We start from the raw sequence: 24,533 nt of genomic DNA on the forward strand, positions 1-24,533 counted from the left end.
TTTTATCCCCCCCCCCCCCTTCGTAGAAGGAAGGGGATATCACTTTGCTGCTATCTCTCTTTCTGTCTGTTGGTCGGTCGGCCGGTCCACCAACAGTTACCATTTATTTTCTTCGCAGGGGTTGCACATTTTTAAATGAAATTTGCTATACAGATTTATCTAAATAAAATCTAGGCCAAATTATTTTTTGGGTAAGATTGAGCAATTTTTGACCTTGCACTTTAAAAAAAATTCCAATTAATTGCATTTTCTTCTCAGATTTTTTCAAAGGAGGGGGCATAATTGTTTCACAAACATGTCTTGTTTGTTTGCAATCATTCACTTAAGATTTTCTTTTCAAAAAATTGTAAACTTTTAGCCATTCCAGGGTCCAAATAGAGGGAAACAATCAATATGTAATCTATTGGTTGATCACTTGATGTTTAATATACATCTATAGTTCATGTATGTGTTATACATTTTGACATGTATGGTTGTTATTATCATACCGGTACTACCTTGTAGTATATTTCAATAAATATCTTTATCTATATACATGTATATATATATATGATATGCTACATGATATGCACTATGAATAATGCATTTTCATGAAATTCATATTTTGTGTTTATGTAATTACATATAATTATATGAACAACTTTTCTTCTGTACTGCATTTCAAAATATTATTCCTTTCTGAGATATGGGTGATCAAAATTTGGACTTTTGGCCCCTAAAAACCCCTAATTACAAAACACATGACAAAACCAATACATTGCTTGGATACAAAACTGCAGGATAAACACATTTGCTACTATAACATTTCACAAAATATTCCCCAATAAAAGGTTATAGATAAAAGACCTTAGAGCCCTTTGGTCCCCTAATTTCAGGGGCCAGTCCCTTTTTCTTGATATCAAATAAAAGGTCATTTAATTCTACACAAAATTTGTTAAACAAGTATTCAGAAATTCGATACCGTTCTGGAGATATATGAGAAAGAAGGTTTTAGGGGCCGATCCCTTATCTCCTTTTAGGGGCCGTTTAACGAATTTTTAGGGGTTGCATTTTGTTGTGAACATCATTTTGAACAACTTTTATTCTAAACTGCATTACAAAATATTTTTCCTTTCTGAGATATGGGTGATCAAAATGTTGGACTTTTGGCCCCTAAAAACCCTTAATTACGTAACACATGATAAAATCATTACATTGCTTGAATACATAACTGTAAGATAAACACATTTGCTTCTATAACATTTCACAAAATATCTCTCAGTAAAGGGCTACAGGTTAAAGACTTTAGAGCCTTTTGGTCCCCTAATTTTAGGGGCCAGCCCCTTTTTCTTGATATCAAATAAAAGGTCATTTAATTTTACACAAATTTTGTTCAACAAGTGTTTAGAAATCTGTTATCGTTCTGGAGATATATGAGAAAGAAGGTTTAAGGGGCCGATCCCCTAACTCCTAAGAGGGACCGTTTAACGAAATTTTGAAGGTTGCATTTTGTTAAGAACATCATTTTGAACAAATTTTCTTCTGTACTGCATTACAAAATATTTTTCCTTTCAGAGATATGGGTGATCAAAATTTTGGACTTTTGGCCCCTAAAAACCCTTAATTACGTAACACATAATACAATCATTACATTGGTTGGATACATAACTGTGAGATTAACATATTTGCTTCTATAACCTTTCACAAAATATATCTCAATAAAGAGCTACAGATTAAAGACTTTAGAGCCCTTTGGACCCCTTATTTGAGGGGCCAGCCCCTTTTTCTTGATTTCAAAGAAAAGGTCCTGTAAATAGAAACTTTTTTTACATTACATGTCTTAACAAAATAGTTTTCAGAAAAGAGATAATTAAAGAAAACCAGAAAAAATTTCGACGTTTTTTCCATCTCAATTTTCGGGTCCAGGCGAGCTTCAACGCCTTTCAAGCAAGATCAAAATGAAAATAAAATTACAAATCTACAAGCTTTTGTCTACTACCCCTGAAAGTTTGAACTCAATATCTTTTATATTTTAGGAGAACGTAGAGGGACAAGCCACCCCTCTAAAAATCGCCAAAACGTCAATTTTTCAAAAACGTAAGTGACATCATCAATATAATAAAACACCTATAAGGTTTAGATCAATATCTAACAGATCTGAAAGTTTCATGAAAATCGGCCGAGCCGTTTCTGAGAAATCGCGTGCACAAAAATTGTAAGAAAATAAAGAAAAACTAGAGCAAAGCTCGTTGCAAAGCAACGAGTGGGTCTTCCGTTAATGTCGGAAGTAAAGCCGGAAGTTCCTGTAAGAAGCAGAGCTCTTAAACCAACAACAAGAGTAACTAAAATAAAAAGATGAAAAAATCGAATTATTCCTGGTACGACTTAACAAAATCCGAATGATTTTAAGTACGAATTGACAAAAACCTTTTTGATTTCAAGAACGACTTGACAAAAAAAATCCGAATGTGTTCAAACACGACTTAACAATTATTTTTGGTACGAATTAATTTTACGTTGAACATTACGCTATTTTTTAAACCAAGGACGCGGAATCAAAATTTCCGGAAAAATCAATTTTTAAACCCCGATATCTCTGTAATGCATCGTCTGATTTTCAAACGGATTTCAGATTTGAATTCACCATGGCAAGTTCTATAAGACTGTAGTATTGTCTTATTTTGTTCAAAAAAATGAAAATTTCTAAAAATTGGAACTGCTTCCAGTTTTGAGCAAAATTGATGAACAAAATTTTAAACCCCCCAGTACACTATAGAATTGATACATCTATCATCAGTGAAAATTTCAAAGCGATATCTTTAAAGTTTACGGAGATTTCTTCCGGACAAAATCACTTTTTTTAAATTTAAAAATGGCCGCCAAATTTGAACGGAAGTGACGTAAATGCTGAAACTTTAACGTCTTTGAGGCACGGTAACTTTACAAATCCTCTGAAAATTTCATTGAAATCGGATGAAAACTTTTTGAGATATAAAGCCGAGAAGGAGTCAGAAAAAAAATAAAAAATAAAATAATAACTAGAGCAAAGCTCGTTGCAAAGCAACGAGTGGGTCTTCCGTCAATGTCGGAAGTAAAGCCAGATGTTCCTGTAAGAAGAAGAGCTCTTAAACCAACAACAAGAGTAACTAAAATAAAAAGATGAATAAATCGAATTATTCCTGGTACGACTTAACAAAATCCGAATGATTTTAAGTACGAACTAACAAAAACCTTTCTGATTTCAAGAACGACTTGACAAAAAAAAAATCCAAATGTGTTCAAGCACGACTTTACAATTATTTTTGGTACGAATTAATTTTACTTTGAACATTACGCTATTTTTTAAACCAAGGACGCGGAATCAAAATTTCCGGAAAAATCAATTTTTAAACCCCGATATCTCTGTAATGCATCATCTGATTTTCAAACGGATTTCAGATTTGAATTCACCATGGCATGTTCTATAAGACTGTAGTATTGTCTTATTTTGTTCAAAAAAATGAAAATTTCCAAAAATTGGAACTGCTTCCAGTTTTTAGCAAAATTGATGAAGAAAATTTTAATCCCCCCAGTACATTATAGAATTGATACATCTATCATCAGTCAAAATTTCAAAACGATATCTTAAAAGGTTACGGAGATTTCTTCCGGACAAAATCACTTTTTTAAAATTTAAAAATGGCCGCCAAATTTGAACGGAAGTGACGTAAATGCTGAAACTTTTACATCTTTGAGGCACGGTAACTTTACAAAAGCTCTGAAAATTTCATTGAAATCGGATGAAAACTTTTTGAGATATAAAACCGAGAAGGAGTCAGAAAAAAAATAAAAAATAAAATAATAATAAAAAGAAACCAAACAAAAACAAGAGGGTCTTCCGTTGGAAACGGAAGACCCTAATAAAAAGAAACCGAAGAAAAACAAGAGGGTCTTCCGTTGGAAACGGAAGACCCTAATAACTAGATACGATCTTGTTGCGAGCAACGAGGAGGTCTTCCGTACGATTATTATAAGGAAATGTGACGTCATTGACTTTGATTTTCGACAACTAAACATGATATGAAAAAAGGAGTGGAGTACTAATGTTTTTTTTGTATCTCTTTTTATAAGTTCTCTGACATTGCTTTTTTGAATACTTGCACTCTTCCAATTAAGATAGAAAAGATGAGAAAATCATCATGTTGTTAGGATATATTAACGTATTATACCTAATCTAGCTTTAATAACCTTTAACAAAATGGCTCTGAGTAAAAGGATATAGGTAAACACTTTAGAGCCCTTTGGTTCCCTTATTTAAGGGGCCAGCCCCTTTTTCTTGATATCATATGAAAGGTCATCTAATTCTAAACACATTTTGTTCAACAAGTGTTTAAAAATTCGTTATCGTTCTGGAGATATATGAGAAAGAAGGTTTTAGGGGCCGATCCCTTATCCCCTTATAAGGACCGCGCGACGAAATTTTGAAAGTTGCATTTCGTTAAGAACATTATTTTAAACAACTTTTCTTCTGTATTGCATTTCAAAACAATTTCCTTTCTGAGGTATGGTTGATCAAATTTTGGGACTTTTGGCCCCTAAAAACCCCTAATTACGTTACACATGATAAAATCCTTACATTTCTTGGATACATAACTGTAAGGTAAACATATTTGCTTCTAAAACATTTCACAAAATATCTCTCAGTAAAGGGCTACAGATAAAAGACTTTAGAGCCCTTTGGTTTCCTTATTTAAGGGGCCAGCCCCTTTTTCTTGATATCATTTGAAAGGTCATCTAATTCTAATCAAATTTTGTTCAACAAGTGTTTAGAAATTCGTTAATGTTCTGGAGATATATGAGAAAGAAGGTTTTAGAGGCCGATCCCTTATCCCCTTATAGGGTCCGTTTGACGAAATTTTGAAGGTTGCATTTCGTTAAGAACATTATTTTGAACAACTTTTCTTCTATACTGCATTTCAAAATATTTTTCCTTTCTGAGATATGGGTGATCAAAATTTCGGACTTTTGGCCCCTAAAAACTCCTAATTACATAACACATGATAAAATCCTTACATTACTTAGATACATAACTGTAAGATAAACATATTTGCTTCTAAAACATTTCACAAAATATCCCTGAGTAAAAAGATAAATGTAAAAGACTTCAGAGCCCTTTGGTTCCCTTATTTAAGGGGCCAGCCCCTTTTTCTTGATATCATATGAAAGTTCATCTAATTCTATACACATTTTGTTCAACAGGTGTTTAGAAATTTGTTATCGTTCTGGAGATATATGAGAAAGAAGGTTTTAGGGGCCGATCCCTTATCCCCTTATAGGGGCCGTTTGACGAAATTTTGAAGGTTGCATTTCGTTAAGAACATCGTTTTTAACAACTTTTCTTCTGTATTACATTACAAAATATTTTTCCTTTCTGAGATATGGGTGATCAAAATTTCGGACTTTTGGCCCCTAAAAACCCCTAATTACGTAATACATGACAAAATCATTACATTGCTTGAATACATAACTGTGAGATAAACATATTTGCTTCTATAACATTTAACAAAATATCTCTCAGTAATGAGCTACAGATTAAAGACTTTAGAGCCCTTCGGACCCCTTATTTGAGGGGCCAGTCCCTTTTTCTTGATTTCAAAGAAAAGGTCATGTAAATAAAAACGTTTTTTACTTTACATGTCTTAACAAAATATTTTTCAGAAAAGAGATTATTAAAGAAAACCAGAAAAAATTACGACGTTTTTTCCATCTCAATTTTCGGGTCCAGGCGAGCTTCGGCGTCTTTCAAGACAGATCAAAATGAAAATAAAATTACAAATCTACAATCTTTTGTTTACTATCCCTGAAAGTTTGAACTCGATATCTTTTATAGTTAGGGAGAACTTAGAGGGACAAGCGACCCCTCTAAAAACCGCTAAAACGTCAATTTCTCAAAAACGGAAGTGACGTCATCAAACAAATAAAAAACCTATAAGGTTTAGATCAATATCTATCAGATCTGAAAGTTTCATGGAAATCGGTTGAACCGTTTCTGAGAAATCGCGTGCACAAAATTTGTAAGAAATAAAAAGAAAAATAACTAGACTCTTGTTGCTATAGCAACAATAAGGTCTTCCGTTCCTCATGTAATAATCTGCTCAAAAAATCCAGTTATCTTGTAAACAGAAAATGGATATGATATGTACATTTTGTCTTTCCTCAAAGTTTGGATGTTCAAGTTTTTTTTAGTTATGACATCTCGTTGAAAAAATGTTCTTATCTAGGGACCGGAAACGAACAAACGGAAGTGATTTAAAAAAAACGGAAAGTAGATATGTTAGTTCATTTACCTACGTACGTTACTGTTCATCACATTGAGTAAAATGTTTTTAAAAAAGTTAAAAGTTTTAAAAAATGTTCTATTGCTTTTGAACATTTCAAGTATTAACCGGAAGTGACGTAGGACCCGATGAAACCCGTTAAACACATGTTCAATCAATGTCTATTATCTATATAAGACTTGATCTATCACAGTTTCTTGTGGGTACTTTGTTTTTAAAAAAGAAGGCTACCTGAGATATTTGAGATGTGTCACCGGAAGTAGATCTTTTTTTTACCATGTGTACATGACTTTTTGAATTTCTATAGCTTAAATGTAACTTCCATGCTAAATAACCAAAATATTTTTAAAAATATCAAAATTGGGGTACTTCCTGTGACGACCGGAAGTTACGCCGGATAAAACAAAATAGTGTTAACACATGTACATACATAGATCTATCATCCCACAAAGTTTGGTTGTTCAAGTCCTTACTGTTTTTGAGATCTCGTCGAAATCAGGTTTTTGGTCTCTGGACAGGAAACGGGCAAACGGAAGTGTTCAATGTAAATTGTATTCAATATTTCTTGTATACTTGCCTTTTGTACATTATTTTTCATTTATCTAACTAAAATATATCAAAGGAAAACAGTTAAACTGATAAACAGCTCGATTTTTTTAACTCTTCCGGTATGGACCGGAAGTGACGGAAGACAAAATGAAACCGGTTAAACACATCTTCAATCAAATGTCTATCATCCATGAAAGTTTCGTGTCTTGATCGCTTATAGTTTCTGAGATCTCGCGGGTACAAAATGTGTTTTAAAAAAGCTACTCGAGATAATTGAGATATCTCACCGGAAGTAGAAATTTTTTGTTGACATTACATCGCACAGATTTCCTATGTATAGATTTATTCTTATATATTTATTCTATTGACAAAAAATTTGATGCGTAAAAAAATTATTTTTTAAGTGCTTCCAGTGACGACCGGAAGTTATGACGAACAAAACAAAAGTGTTTAAACACATCTACAGCTATAGGTCTATCATCCCACAAAGTTTGAATGTTTAAGTCTTTACCGTTTTATAGATCTCGAGGTGACAAGCTTTTTGTCGCGGGACAGGAAACGGACGACCGGAAGTGAATTTAGAACATTTTTAATTAAAATCCTCTAGATATTTTTATTTTCTGTCATTCCTGAAAATTTTATAAAAATCCATCAAGACATCTCTGAGAAATTCACGAGAGAAAAAGGGGGAAAAAAATAATAATAATAACTAGACTCTTGTTGCAAAAGCAACAAAAAGGTCTTCCGTTTTGATATACATGTATCAATTTAACTGTAAGACATTGCTTCTCTCACATAGAAAAAAAAGTGGATATGATAATTATTGTGAATGATATATCCAGACGTTACTTACATGTAAAACAACGAGAATGAAAAGAAATCAATTTTTGAAATACTTTTTGTGACGACCGGAAGAAACGCCGAACTAAACAAAAATGTTAAGCAATTGTACAATCATTTGTCAATCTTTCCTCAAAGTTTGGTTGTTCACGGCTCTGCCAAATCTAAGATCTTTTTGAAACAATATTTTTTGTCTCGGGACCGAAACGGACGAACGAAAGTGATTAATAAAAACAAAAGCTGGTATTTCTCGTGCATTTGCTTAATGTACATCACTGTTTATCAGGCTAGATGAAATTCCAAGAAAGTCAGTTAAACTTGTTAAAAACAGGATTTGTTTGAACCCTTCCGGTAAGAACCGGAAGTGACAGTTGACAAAATTAAACCCGTTAAACACATCCCCAATCAAAATTCTATCAATCATGAAAGATTCGTGTCTCAATCACTTGCAATGACGAAAATCTCGCGGACATCAAATTTGTTAAAAGGAAAGCTACATAGGGATATTTGAGATATCTCACCGGAAGTAAAATTTATTTGCCAATTTAACATTATATAGATGACATATGTAAGATTGTATACTGATATTTTCATTTTATGTAAAGTGAATAAAACAAATTTTTGAAGAGCTTCCAGTGACGACCGAAAGTTACGCCGAACAAAACAAAATAGTGTATATACATGTTCATTCATAGGTCTATCATCTCACAAAGTTTGATCGTTCAAGTCGTTACCGTTTTTGAGATCTCCAGCAATCAAGGTTTTTTGTCTCGGGACAGGAAACGGACAAACGGAAGTGCCCAATGTAAATTGTAATTAATATTTCTTGTACTTGCCCTTTCTACTTAATTTTTTATCGACTTCACTACAAATATCAAAGGAAAACAGTTAACCTGATAAACAGCTTTATTTGTTTGAACTCTTCCTGTGTGGACCAGAAGTGACAGAAGACAAAACAAAACCGAGTAAACACATCTTCAATCAAATGTCTATCATCCATGAAAGATTTGTGCTTTGATCACTTATAGTCTCTGAGATCTCGTTTGTACAAAATGTGTTTCAAAAAAGGTACCTGAGATATTTGAGATATCTCACCGGAAGTAGAATTTTTTTGTTGAGTTAAAATCGCATAGATTACCTATGCATAGATTTATACTTATATATTTATTTTATGGAAAAGGAATTTTATGCGTAAAAGAAGTTATTTTTGAAGTGCTTCCGGTGACGACCGGAAGTTACGACGAACAAAACAAAAGAGTGTGAACTCATCTACTGCTATGGGTCTACCGTCCCACAAAGTTTTGATGTTCAAGTCTTTACCGTTTTTGAGATCTCGTTGATACAAGCTTTTTCAACGCAGGACAGGAAATGGACAAACGGAAGTGCTCAATCTAAATTGTATTTAATATTTCTTGTATACTTGCCCTTTGTACTTCATTTCTCATCCAGCACACTACAAATATCGATGGAGAAAAGTTAAACTGATAAACAGTTCGATTTGTTTGAACCCCTCCTGTGTGGACCGGAAGTGACGGAAGACAAAACGAAACCGGTTAAACACATCTTCAATCAAATGTCTATCATCCATTAAAGTTTTGTGCTTTGATGACTTATAATTTCTGAGATCTTGTTTGTACAAAATGTGTTTAAAAAAAGCTACCTGAGATATTTGAGATATCTCACCGGAAGTAGATTTTTTTTGTTGAGTTAAAATCGCATAGATTACCTATGCATAGATTTATACTTATATATTTATTTTATGGAAAAGGAATTTTATGCGAAAAAATAGTTATTTTTTAAGTGCTTCCGGTGACGACCGGAAGTTATGACGAACAAAATAAAATAGTTTAAGCACATCGACAGCTATAGGTCTATCATCCCACAAAGTTTTGATGTTCAAGTCTAAGCCGATTTGGAGATCTCGTTGATACAAGCTTTTTCAACGCGGGACAGGAAACGGACGACCGGAAATGATTTTTGACAAAATCAAAAAATCATCTCGAGATATTGTCATTCTCTTTCATTTTAGAAAATTTCAGATAAATCTATCCAGTCATCTCTGAGAAATCTTCTGGACAAAAACTTGGAAAAAAAAAATAATAATAAACTAGAGCAAAGCTCGTTGCAAAGCAACGAGTGGGTCTTCCGTTAATGTCGGAAGAAAAGCCGGAAGTTCCTGGAAGAAGCAGACTCTTTAACCAACAACAAGAGTAACTTAAATAAAAAGATCAAAAAATCGAATTATTCCTGGTACGACTTAACAAAATCCGAATGATTTTAAGTACGAATTAACAAAAAACTTTCTAATTTCAAGAACGACTTGACAAAAAAAAATCCGAATGTGTTCAAGCACTACTTAACAATTACTTTTGGTACGAATTAATTTTACTTTGAACATTACGCTATTTTTTAAGCCGAGAACGTGGAAACAAAATTTCCGGAAAAATCAATTTTTAAACCCCGATATCTCTGTAATGCATCGTCCGATTTTCAAACAACTTCAGATTTGAATTCACCATGGCCAGTTCTATGAGACTGTAGTATTGTCTTATTTTGTTCAAAAAAATGAAAATTTCCAAAAATTGGAACTGCTTCCGGTTTTGAGCAAAATTAATGAACAAAATTTTAAACCCCCCAGTACATTATAGAATTGATACATCTATCATCAGTAAAAATTTCAAAGCGATATGTTTAAAGTTTAGGGAGATTTCTTCAGGACAAAATCACTTTTTTTAAATTTAAAAATGGCTGCCAAATTTGAACGGTAGTGACGTAAATGCTGAAACTTTAACATCTTTGAGGCACGGTAACTTTACAAAAGCTCTGAAAATTTCATTGAAATCGGATGAAAACTTTTTGAGATATAAAGCCGAGAAGGAGTCAGAAAAAAAATAAAAAATAAAATAATAATAAAAAGAAACCGAAGAAAAACAAAAGGGTCTTCCGTTGGAAACGGAAGACCCTAAAAACATTACAATCACTATAAGGTCTTCCGTTGGAAACGGAAGACCTTAATAAGAAAGAAAGAAAAAACCTAACAATCACTATAAGGTCTTCCGTTGGAAACGGAAGACCTTAATAATAATAGGGAAAAAGAAACCGAAGAATAACAATAAGGTCTTCCGTTGGAAACGGAAGACCTTAATAATAATAGGGAAAAAGAAATCGTACGAAAACAATAAGGTCTTCCGTTGGAAACGGAAGACCTTAAATATAATAAAATGGTACTAACGTGGATGTACAGATGCTGAAGGATCATGAAACTGTGAAGTCACTTTGTAGTCTTTCTCTGTATAAAGTGGTCGAACTGCTAGTAGTTTCTAAATGATAGGTCGAATATGATTTTTTAAACAAACATGAAGGTTTTTTTTTCTTCAAAATAATGATAGTGAATAAATGTCGTTCCAAAAATGAAATATGTGAAAAAATATCATTATGAAACGTGGTCATGTTCTTATTCTCTTCCAGTTTTATCGTTGATTTTCACTTATCTACTCAGCAATTCAAACCTGAAATTCCCTTTTAAACGCTGAGGAATCAGTCTGACTTTTATGAAGAAACTCTGCTGTACACAGAACAGTTGGTTGTGCTTTAAACATCTCATGGAGTGTAAGAAATATGGTCTTGTATTGTTCCTAGATAAAAAAAATATATTTTTTTGTAATGTTAAAAGGTTCAACGTCATACAGACCCCTTCAACGTTTTTGAAGTAGTGAAATTTTAGTTTTGACATGTGTAAATTGAATAAAAATGGAATGAAAATAACTTAAATATTGACAAAAATAGAGAAAAAACCCTCTCAGTTAATGTATTACTTGAGTACATTTTTCTACGAATTAAAATAATAAAAAACGTTTTGTTTTTCGCATTTATACACGTAAACACTTCCATGTGGTTTTAATAATGATAATCTTAATTGTTGAAAAAACAAGAGGCCCATGGGGCCACATCGCTCACCTGAGCAACAATGGGCGTTCAAAAGATATTTTGCCATATGGCCCTCGGTAGAATAACAAACAAATAAATTTTGTAAAGTATTCAAATTTTACACTTATTTTTGCATACACGTAATCTTTGACATTGTACCTTAATGAAATACTGTTTTTACACAGAATAAGAAAATCCTACGCAAGATATAGAACTAAATATTTGGTAGGGGTACACTGTTATATAACTTCTAATTCCCTGTATTTTCGTTCTGCCCCCTCCCCTCCCCCAAATAATAAAGCGATCAAAATATATGAGAGCATATAGGTACATTTTCTTCTTAAACTACTTACTAGTTATTGTATTTTTTTTCAAATATAATAGTTATTGTATTTTATCAAAAAAAATCCTACATGTATATATGTGAACAAGAAAATTGCACCTCAATGCGCTCAATTTCTCAAATTTAAAAATATTCAACAATTCAATTTGTATTCTTCATTATAATTAAATGACTGTTGTTTACCTCGCGTAAATTTGTTACTTTTATAACTTTACTCACACTTGATTGATGAATACACTGGAATGAAAAATGTTGTCACGTGACATTTTAAAAAAGCTATAAAAATCAATGTTACCGTATTGACAGGCACATCACTCTAATTTACTATGGCCCACCCATTATTTTCATTTTTATTCAAAAATAACAAATGGCTACAAACCAGGATAATTTTCCGCTGTAATATTTTCTTAGGAATAGCGATAATTCGTTTATCCCCGCAACAGAAATGTGTAAGAACTATGGAAACTGTTTTCACGAGGTCGTTTTTATTTACTCACATTTCACATTATTCATTGTATAAAGAGGGGGTCCCAGAGAGAAGTTATATACAGCATATCATTCTTTAATTTTTTGGTGTACAAGTATTTAACATACTCTAATTCATATAGAATTTCTAATGATCAACCAAAATTTCAGCGTCAATCGTAGAATCATAAGCAAGATGAGCTCAAAATTTTGCTAGCTTTGAGTCAGATTTTGTTCACATGAGTTTATTACATTCAGCTTAAGATTTTTAACTTGGTATTTCCTATTCGGCATTTAAAATGGAAAAAAATGAATGGCCTCAGATCTGTGTACAAACATAGAATTGTGAGCAAATGTCTGTATCTTGCTTATAATTCGAAGCTTAACACTCAAATATTGTTGGTAAATAGAAATTGTAAACAATTAAACACAAGAAACATTCACTATAACAAATAAAGAACACAATTTATTTTTCAAAATGAATCATATACATGTATATACCTACATATTTCCGTCAGCGATATTAAACTATATTTAAACTGAATAAACTCGAGAAAATGCCGAGCATCTCAACAAAACATATTGCATTATTCTACCATTACACAAAAAATGATACCGAATTACCGATAGCCTGAATGAATTGCATTTTAGTTCTTTCTTAATACATCAGATGTTGCTTAATTTGCGCAGGTAAACAGTAAACGGTTGAATTTACCGAAGTCTCTGTTTGATTTGATACGTAAAAATCAGGAAATACAAGCGACAGTTCCCAGGTTAACGCAAAGCATAAATGAAAACGAAACGAAAATCAAAACAAGCTAACACCACCGTTATATGTGAAAACTGTCAACGCATTGAAATATTTAGCCTCAATTGACTTCACAAAATCGGCACCAATGTATTTTGCATGTTTCAAAGATTCCCTTCGTACACGAACTTTGCACAACAAACAAATTCGTCATTGTCAGACCGACCCGTTTATTATATACTGTCATGGCTGCTTTAAACAAAGAACCTCGTTTTAGAATTATGGAATACGAGTCTTGGTAAAATGGGTAAGCAAACCCGGGCCGGGGCAAAATAAAAACCAGGGCAGATCGGCAATCGTCAATTCCAATTACGCATTATTTTGCAGCAATATTTACAGCAAATACAAATATACTGGTCACTAAATATATTTCGAAATTTTAATGAGATTGGCAGATTAATAACTGTCAATCCTTTGTTTTGCCCTGGCCCGGTCATGCCTACCCATTTTACCAAGACTCATGGATATTATAAATTGCTTGAAACACGCCTTTTCTTTCTTATTATTTTCGTAATAACTCAGATTTGAAACAGAATTAGCCCATAATTTTTGCAATTTATATTTTCCTTCCCATAAGGATTATTTATGCTAAATTACGTTGAATATGCCTCAGTAGTTCTTGAGAAGAAGATTTTTTTTTAAAAATGCACCCCCCCCTTTTTTTTTTTTTTTTTTTTTTTTACAGTTTTGAGGTTTTCTCCGCTTACAATGAACAATTTTTTTTTTTCTACAATTTATATTCATCTTTCCATAAGAATGCTTTGAGCCAAATTTGGTTGAATTTGGTTAAGTGGTTTTAGAGAAGAAGTTCAAAATGTGAAAACTTTACAGACGGACAGACAGACGAACAGACAGACGGACGAACAGACGGACGACGGACAAAATGTGATCAGAATAGCTCACTTGAGCTTTCAGCTCAGGTGAGCTAAAAACGTATTGGGATTGTATTGGGACCCATTATTACATAGGTTTGGACCATATTCATCCTGTTTCTTCTCATTTTCTTCACATACCCCGCAATGTTGATTTTGTTGTGTGTTTTTCCCGTTTCTGACAATACATCAATTGCAATATAGGTTCTTGTTCTCCCTATTCCAGCACTAAACAGATAAGTCATACTTCCTAACACTTTTTTTTTTATCTTACGAATTCAAAGTAAAAAATAATATTAAAAAACATTGCAATCTGAAATTTAAGTCAAGTCTTTATAGTTTAATCAAGATTTTTTGAAAGATTTAAAAACATATTGCTGAATAAAAATCAAATGGTTATCTTGCAATTTTTGCAGTGTATTTTTTATATAACAACAAAAATAACTAATCTACATTTAAAATTTTAATGTCTATATAATGATGTTTAAAAAACCCACATAAATTATAAAAATGTACCTGCAGTGAACCAAGATAGGACCAGTATGGCTTCCAGTGTTTGTTCTCGTCACTTGGTCATGAAATAGTAAGAGACAAAGCGGTTCTGGAGTTCCGTGATCCGGCCAAGCGGTGTAATGATATTGAGTGATAATTCTACGGTCGTCTTTGTGCTTTAACGTAAACATGTGTCATTGGATTAAAATTTTGATACATTTTTGCATTTAATAACATTAATATGTAAAAAGTAATGTACGAGGAGCACGATTTGAACATAAGATCGTTTTGATTATTGTTTAGACTAAAATACTAAATCAATGTTATTCTAACCTTTTTGTTGTTAACTTCAAGCTTTCGGTCAATATAAAACGCATATTGTTTTTCGTCTAGCAATTGAATTGTGAAACTACCGCACGCCATAGTTGTTTGTATATTTGGCCAATACTGCACACACTTCCACTAGAAAATATAAATGTGTATTTTTAAAATGATAATAAATGACATAACATGATCATTCAAATATTTCATATTAATATTCACCTTGATACCTTCCATGAGATTTGTTAACATTATAACTTGTTTTACGTCTTCTTGCCAAATCATCAACCAAAAGTCAGCCAAAGTATTTTCTTTTGGTCCTTTAAAGAAAAATATTTTTTATGAGGCACAGTCAACAAATTCTGGGCATGTAATTTCATAGGTTATGGCAAAATATTGAAAAATGCTTATTTGATGTGATTCTTAATATAAATTGTATATGCAAGATTTACCTTGTGCAGCAATATACATTTTCTTTATTTTAGACCCCTGAAAAAAATTAAAAGTTAACAATGACTTTGTTTTTTTATATAAGTCGTTATATCAAAATGACAGTAACTTACATCTATATAATTTGCGTTGATATAATCTGCACGTTGGCTTGCTAATATAACTCTTGAATGGTCATCTACAAAATGTATATTATAATTTATGTTAAAAAATCACACCGGACCTCCTCAGTATTATAGTGTCAAATTGTTACAAAATATTACAAATTCACAATTGTTTTTGGGTTATTCGCATGATTTTTTTTTCAAAGCATACATACAAGGAAAAGTTGTCTTAAATCTGTTTTTCGAGATGTTTTCAGGAAGTTTACCAATATCACATGGGTATTTTTCTCCGTAAAGCAATGTCTGAAATATTTTCGAAAAACAACATTCAAATTAAACATATACATGTATCTTTTCTGGATTGTCTGGAAATATGCAAATATAATGTGCCTGGAGACGAAAACTAATTTTAAAATTTTAGAAGCATTTCTCATGAATGATTGCTGTCGACAACAAAATACAATATCTTTTACAGTTAATGATTCATCAGTTTGTGTTGATACATTGTTACTTTTAATGAGTAAAATTACAGAATCTTTTGAGGGTTGAGAAATTCGCGGACCGTGGCCGTCCACATTATATATACATGTAAAATATCAAAAATTCTGCATTGCATACTTCAATGAACATTTCATTTTGTGAATCAATTTTTTTATAACGAGTAAAATTGGTGTTCAACGCTTAATCAAACAACCCCCCCCCCCCCCAAAAAAAAAAAAATAAAAAAATAAAAAAAAAATTAGCTGCATACTGCTACACTCGTATATTTGAATTAGATAAATGTATAGAACACAGTGATGTTATAAGATTTAAGGAGATAGTAATCATAATCTGCAAGGGAATAGTTACGATTTTTATTCAATTTGTGGCAATGCGAAAACACACTTCACATTGAAATTCTGTAGAAAAAATCATGAACGTAGGTACGTTAGAGAGATAAAACCAATATTTAACAGTGCACCTAAGTACCAATTGTAAACTTACAGTGAGAAACGAAACAATCAATATTCATTTAACCCAATGTGCTAAACTTGATATTAATAATAGTTTAAACGTGCCTAAAAAACAACTACCCACCGCGTATTCTTTCTTAAAACCATCATTCTCATTTTTCGATTTCTCCTCTATTACATTTCCCAAGCGTTTTATCTCAATATCAATTAGTGGTTCTTCATTCACATAAAAATCTCCGTAAGGATTTTCCTCGTGGATTTTTTCATCAATGTCAATATCTTCATCTTTCAATTCCACACTTTTGTTTACTTCCGTTCGTTTATTCCTTGGTTTCAAAGTTGGCTTTATCGTAGTATTAATAGAAACAGAGTTATTAGCTTCTTGAATATCAAAGTTCTGGTACAAGTTAGAAAAGGTCATCGTGACTTCAGAAGCTATTGAATCGGAAATATTTTCAAGATTAATAATAAAAATTCCAGAATTTGTAAGTGATGTTATTTTTTTCTGAACAAACATCAATATAAAAGCGTTTGCTTACAGTTTGTGTATCGTTCGTCCTGTTTCACTCCTGAAGGACATCGGGTTCTAAAAATATATACGTAAAGTGTCATTAATGCAAATGAACAAAATTTTAAAAAAATTACAAAAATATTCCAAGAGACTACTTTCAAAAACATATGTATGCGATTCATGCTAAAAAAAAAACAACAAAAAAAAAAAAAAAATTACCTTTACCTTGGATTTTAGTCTACCTAAGCTCAATACAACATAGGCAACGTTTTGGACTAAAGTTTAACTTGGCATTAATACAGATTTTACTTTCATTCTCATAACAAGAATTCTACACTAATGCATACGTTTCTCCTTACCGCTTGTACATAAACAGGATGGCGACAATGATGACAAGTATGACGAGAGCAGTACTGCTTCCACTAATAACTGGTAACAGTGGTATATCTTTAACATCTGCGTTCTTTAGTGACTGAACAATTTAAATAACATAAGTAAAGTAAGTTTTTATTCTTCTTTTGTGGATATCATGATAAGAAGGAACAAGTTCTCCATTAAGGAAAAAAAACCAAACTTTTAACATTCTGTTATAGAACGCATCTATACCCTTGCCATTAAACTCAAACATGCATGCACCAGTGTAACTGCTTACATCTTACGTATTTCATCACGAGACATATGATGTCCGTAAGCTATACTTGAATTTTACCTGATAATAAGTTATTGTAAAATGAATTTAAAACCTACTTTCATTTTTGATAAACCAGTCCGATTTAACAAAATGGGGGCAAAGTGGTGGACACGCTTGGGCGAATCCAAGTTGGTGAAAGTTTGTATCATATTTACTTGCATTGAAATGATATTGAATAGTTACGTAAGAGTGAAAATATATACTGGGAACTTTTTTTATAGTTTGACATAAAGATTAAGATTTGAATTTTTTGATTAATTAACACGAGCCAGTTCGTTTTTTGGAATTTGCGATTTTAGCTTTGATAGAAAGAACTTTTCAGAACGGTAAAAATAGAACGCAAGTTTCCTAATTGACAATTTTTTATCTTTATATTTTGGGATATTAAGCTTATACTTCATAGAAGTCAAGAACAAATTAAATCCAATTTTTGCCTAAAACTAGCTTATTTCATGTCATATCTCAATTTTTTCAAACTTTTACCCCTACTTATTTTATTTTTATATGACAAACTAAATGTATGTATACTTATATGCAAAGTTTTAGAAAGATAGTATTTCTATTATTTTTTTATATGCGTTATTATCTGATTACTTCAAAATTGTGTAACAATCTTTTCATTTGCTGTTGTATTTATTATGGACTGGCATTTGAAGCAATCAGTAAAGCAGGGTTTTTGAATTTTTGACTTTGATATTAATTGTATAGTTAGTACACATAACCACATTTGGTAAACTGTGCTCATTTTCATACTGCATTGATATCAAACCTTAATAATAGTTCAAACTATTTATATTTGTCTGATTTTTTTTTCAAATAATCGATTCCCACGTGTCCCATGCCAAACTTTAGCAATAAATTCAGGAACATTATCATTTTTGGGGGGCCCCATATTCCCAAAAAACGGCATGTGAAATAGGCCACAAATATATTGAATGAATATGTTAGGTCCCTATCGGTTTCAGATGAACGACATAACTTGTATTTCAGGTGCCAACCTCCTCAAATTATGTTGTTTAAAGCAGAAAACTAAATCGATACATTCAAGTTTTCATGAACCATCTAGCCCATATCATATATTTATGGGCGACGAAAGTTTGTACACTTTTTTATGAATCATTGAATGTTACGATAAGATACCTGAATGTATATATCACACTCCCCAGTCACGTGATTACATGTTTTGTTGACACAATCTGTTCCACACTTCTGTGTGCAATTGATGCCATAAAAGTGTGTTTTGCAAGCTGGAATAAAACATTCAATTAACACTTCAGGATGATACACACTTTAAGAATAAAACAATAGCACAATTAATTTTTAAAAGCACAAGAACCGCATCAAAAAGAAAGTGACAAAAATATGGAAATCAAAGAAAAAAAATATTACATGATTCAATTTAATCAAGAAGCTATATGACTTAATATTAGTTGAATATTATAAACGCGTTGTAATTAATAATTATTGTCACGTAGTGTTGTAATCATATAACCTTTAATGACCAATACTGTGGAATAATTTGAATTTGTACTGCTTCAATTTACGTTGCATTGGTAGATATCCCTAACAAACTCATTAAACTTTCTTTACGAATATGTTTATAAAATAAATATTTGTTCTACCGAAAATATAAATCGGGGCATTCAAAAAATTTCATCTTAACGAATAAGCAAAACAATGAATACACCCCCATTCCCAAATTAAATGATTTTACAATACATACTATCATAACAAATCATCCCTGTCCACCCTGGTTTACATCCCCGTTACACGCTCCTGTAATCTTGTCACATGCCTTGGTCACATCGCAGTTGCTACTACATTCTTCACTACAGTTTTTACCATAAAAGCCTGCACTACAAGCTACAATCATTTATAGTGATATTTGTTAAAAAACCAAAAATTTAAAAGAAACAAAATTGTTCCATGATTGACCAATTGTTATATTTGTTTATAATCATCATTTTCTAAAGAATGGTTTCAAAACCAAATTATTTCCCATCACTAATCGAAACATCAAATGTTTATGAATCCTTAAGCCCATATCATATATTTATGGGCCACGAAAGTTTGTACACTATTTTATAAATCATTAAATCTTCAGATAACATTTCAGGTTAGGTGTAGTAGTATGTGTGCCATCTTTTCTGCACACTAATAGTGCATGGACTATGGTAGGTAATTGATGTTCATTCTACTTCTATCTTGTTTAACCATGCATACGTAGACAGTTTTTTTTAGTCTAATTTGATTGCATTTATTATACTACCATACTTATGACATGTATTCTTTGTTCATTCTAGGCTACTGCTGCCTTTTCGTTCAAGAATAAATATTGAGATTGCCATGGTATTGTGTATACCCTTGGCTACATTTGCGTGTGTTAAGATAAATATCACACCAATTTCAGAAATCATATTTTATGAAATTGCAAACGCCATCTTTATCGGGATACCGTCGTAAATACAAGTAAATAATTATTTTTTTAATCTGTAATTACAATTTAAAAAACGAAATATGTTTATTTATATACTTTAATTTTCTTATAAAATTGTTTGGATGAAAGATGAATAAAATCAAACAAAAATATTTGAAAAGCAGTGTGCAATTAAGGAAAACCTTTGCTTTCACTATGTCAAAAGTATAACTATTTTTTATAGGTTTGTCACCACTTTGCTGTGTATCTTTCCTAACTCTTTAAAGCTGAGCACCGTTGTAAATGGGCACTGTCCGCCATATTTCTCTCTCACAACATTTATCCCTACAACCCCATCATAAACTGGAGACCTCTTAGCAGCCTAAAATATTTTGCTGCGTTGACGAACATTTTGCCTCGCCGTGTTACTCGGTCGCGATGAAATTATCAAGTTTTCCGCACCTTTTTCAAGTCATTCCATAGTTTCTAAGTAATATATTATGTCGGTATTCCTTTATACATCCCGTACATATATGTACTATACAAAGTATTGATAAAGCATAAACCGACTTTGTCGAAATAAGGCACAACGAATGTAACAATAAAAAAATCATAGAAACGCTGATAGAAGGTTAAGAATTCTCGACCCTAAAGTAGCCCACAGCGTATCGTAACACCACAACATCCAATGATGTAAATGACGACTTTTTTCATACATATATGCAATGGACATCAAGCAGTTAAAACTATTTCCAGAAATGACTCATTATAGATTTGAATTTTAAATAAAACGTTTCTAATATAGTTTTAAACAAATTAATTAGAATTTTATCGAAGTATTTGTCCAAAAGAATCACGAAAACGCTTGATAAAATGTACAAGAAAAAAATAAATAGTGCAAACCATTAAAAAACTAGTAAAACATTTACTCTGATTACACATGATTCCTCTCCATCCAGGTATACATCCTTCTTCACATTGTCCAGTCGATTTGTCACATCTACTAGCTGCGTCACAGTTTCCGCTGCATTGGTTAATGCAGACATTACCATAGTATCCATTTGTACATTCTGGAATAAATATGTCCATTGATACAATGTTTGGAATATACTTTACAAAAGTAAAAATAATGCTACGTGTTTTAAGCATGAACTTTGATTATTACGAGGAATAAATAAGATACAATTTATTTAAAAAAAGACTAAAATGACATGCGCATTCAAGAACTTGATCATTAGTAAACAAAAATTAATATAAAATACCTGATGCATCATTGCATTTACAAAAAGAAAACTTAATTCTTAAATTATTAATCACATTTTATCATATTTCGTTTTATATTATGAACAAGTTTTGATAAATTTGAAATTTGAAATGAAATGCATTTTGGTTGAAATATTAAAAAAAAACGTGAAAAATATACGATAGCGTTGTTACAACGCACTTTAAAAAATAACGCATTTTGAACAATAACGCATTTTGAAAGAAAGAAAAATTCAAAGTGCGTTATTTTTGGCACCTAGTCAATCCACTCCGATTTTTTTGTTTTCAAAATGCGTTAAAGGACATATCGCATGTTTTTCAATTTTCGGAATTTTTTAAATAAAATCACTCTATACTCATTAAAACTCAAGTTTATTAACGTTTTCATAAAATATTCTGCCTAATTCGTGAGTTTGAAAGCGATGAAATTCAAATGTCGCGATATGCATATTTTCTCTCTCGATCTACCCGTCATGATGTGTGACGTCATATGCGACCTCGAGCAAGAAGGTGCTGTTAGCCATCTTTGTAATTGGATTAGATTTAAACGACAATTAAACTATTTACCACCTATTAAATTGCCGATAACGGGACATGATGGTGTTCTGTGCCTCCTGCGGGTGATTTAGCCACCGAAAATGGGGATTTGGACTGTTGTTTTTTTAAGTTTCCCTTACGAAAGTATGCGGAAATCTTGTGACAAATAGGGGTCTATCTGTCGATGAGAGGATTTATAAATAAACATTCAATTCATATATTAATAATTATATGGTACATTTTTGCAATTATAGTTTCATAGATAAATCGTATTCATTTCTCAACAAGAAAAAAAAAGAAGTTTATGCACATGGGCCTGTGTACAAACGCAAGTTCATCGGAGAAAAATAACGAGAGGGGACGCCATTTTGGATAACGCCTCGCTTCATTAGCTGCTTTCTTTTTCTTATTGTTAAACTATACGTTCATGTATGCATCGGTTTTGTATACATGATTTCTTCATTCGTATATGTAGCTCACCTCTGCAGAAATCATAATTTTAGTACGATAGGTGAGATTTCTGTGAGTTTTATTTTTTGTGGAAAAAGTCATGGATCGAGTTGTCGATATTGATTGTTTACGCGAGAAATAGACAAAGTTTGTTGATATACATTTATACGTAAATGGATAAAAAAAAAATACGGAGATGGGATCTTACAGAAATAAACATTAATTAAGGAAAACGTTCTTGTTTGTGTTGTGTTTACAATGTTTACACGTCGATCAATTTGATCGTCATTGCCGACTTCATCGTCGCTTTTTCGGCAATATCATCGTTTTTATCCCTACTAGTGGCTCAAACATGTACGACTGAATAATAAGATTTTTTGAATTTAGTCAGCATGTAAAAAAAAAAACAACTTACGAGGGTCAATCAAAAAATACGAAGACTTTTGTCATAGCTATGTTACTTAACGTCATATCATTACTAACTTTGGTAGACATAATTTAGCAATAGTTTTAAACAATTTACAAGAAAAAAAGTTAATAAAATACTTTATTTCTACGAATTATTTAGAATCTAATCCTGTAAAAATGAGGTCACGGCGCACGGTCAAAATTTGTGTTATGTCATCAATAAACCATATAATGTTGAAATTAATTTCTCTATAAATTGGGCTTAAAACCAAATAATATTGAAACCTCAAATTAAGTATAGTCATGGTATTCTATGTTCCAAATAATGACGGGATTTACCGTTTTGTCGAACAGATATTAGTAACTAAAGACAGATAGTCCTCTTTAGAACTGACTAAAAACATCGACGTCGTCGGACGTCACGGCGCAACGAAAAGTACAAACAAAATGGATTCAACTAAGGAAAAAGCCGATACATGCTGTGAAAATGCTCAATGGTGCAAACAACAAGTCAGCAATTATTTGCAAGTTTGTGTTTAACTGTAAGAAATTTTGTGGGGGTGGTGGTAATTGTATTTTGAATATAAAACAGTCTGAAAGAGAGTATAATATCTGTAAATAGTTGGTATAAAAATAAGTAACGTCAAGCGACGTTCAGGGTTATCCTTACTGTAAACTAATAGATACACGGTTAGAAAATGAAAACTTTGAAGAACTAAATTACGATTCTCGAACAAATGTGTGCAAATAAGATGTTAAGTGGTTCAGTGCCATTTTGAATTGTAAGGAGAAAGGCACAAGAGACTAAGCGTGATATAAAGATGGAGTGTATCTAATATAAACTGTGCGTGTTTAATCTTGACGTCATGTTTTGAACTTTACCGTGCGCCGTGGTGACAAAACATGTTGTTTTAAAGAAGAGGTAACAAAAATACCGATTCATTAAATGGACTAAAACTTCGCATATCAATAACATAAGTGTTGGTACACAGATTAATCTGTTAAGTATGACTTTCATGAAAAATATATGATACACAGCAACATTGTCTTCGTATTTTTTGATTGACCCTCGTACATGGTGAATGAATGTCAAAATTTAAAGAAGATAATGCTAATCCTACAATTTGTTTACAATCAACTCGTTTTCTTTGTTATCAGACTGTAGTAGCCATTCATTGGACAATACCACATCATCGTCAATCTGGAGTCCATTTCTAACATCTTCACCGAAAACTAGTAATTCAAGAGTTATACCTAACCATCAGCGTAAAGGACTCCGCACTATCATCACCAACTTCCAGTCAATCAAAAATAAAGCGGCCGAGCTTGAAGTATTGATAGAAACCACAGCACCCGATGTCATAATCGGCACCGAAACGTGGACAAACAAAGACATACTGTCATCAGAACTTTTCCCTGATACCTACACAGTGTACAGGAGGGATCGAGGTACAGACAACTATGGGGGAGTACTTATAGCAGTCCACACCTCACTCACATCATCAGAGATATTCTCCAGCAAAGCAGTTGAACTGATTGCTGTAAAGATTGACCTACCTAATGGGAAACAACTGATAGTATCATCTTTCTATCGACCACCAGGCTCTGGTGAAAGTTACCTTGACAGTTTCAAGGAAGACATTACATCACTCAAACAGCAGCACAAGAAGGCAATCTTCCACATTGGTGGGGACTTTAATGCACCCGACATAGATTGGAAATCACATAATGTACTCAGTGGGAACAACATCTACCCAAAGTATATCAGTGAGTCCATAGTGAATACCAGCGAAGAACTAGGCTTAGAACAAGTTATAACCTGAAAGACAAGAGGGGA

At 32.3% G+C, this 24,533-nt stretch overlaps 1 pseudogene; it reads right to left on the reverse strand.

The window, feature by feature from the left end:
* Positions 1-24,533, reverse strand: part of LOC128174159 (receptor-type tyrosine-protein phosphatase kappa-like) — a 240,431-nt pseudogene that overhangs the window by 202,845 nt on the left and 13,053 nt on the right.

The sequence above is a fragment of the Crassostrea angulata genome, chromosome 2, assembly GCF_025612915.1.
Source record: "Crassostrea angulata isolate pt1a10 chromosome 2, ASM2561291v2, whole genome shotgun sequence".
Lineage (NCBI taxonomy): Eukaryota > Metazoa > Mollusca > Bivalvia > Ostreida > Ostreidae > Magallana > Magallana angulata.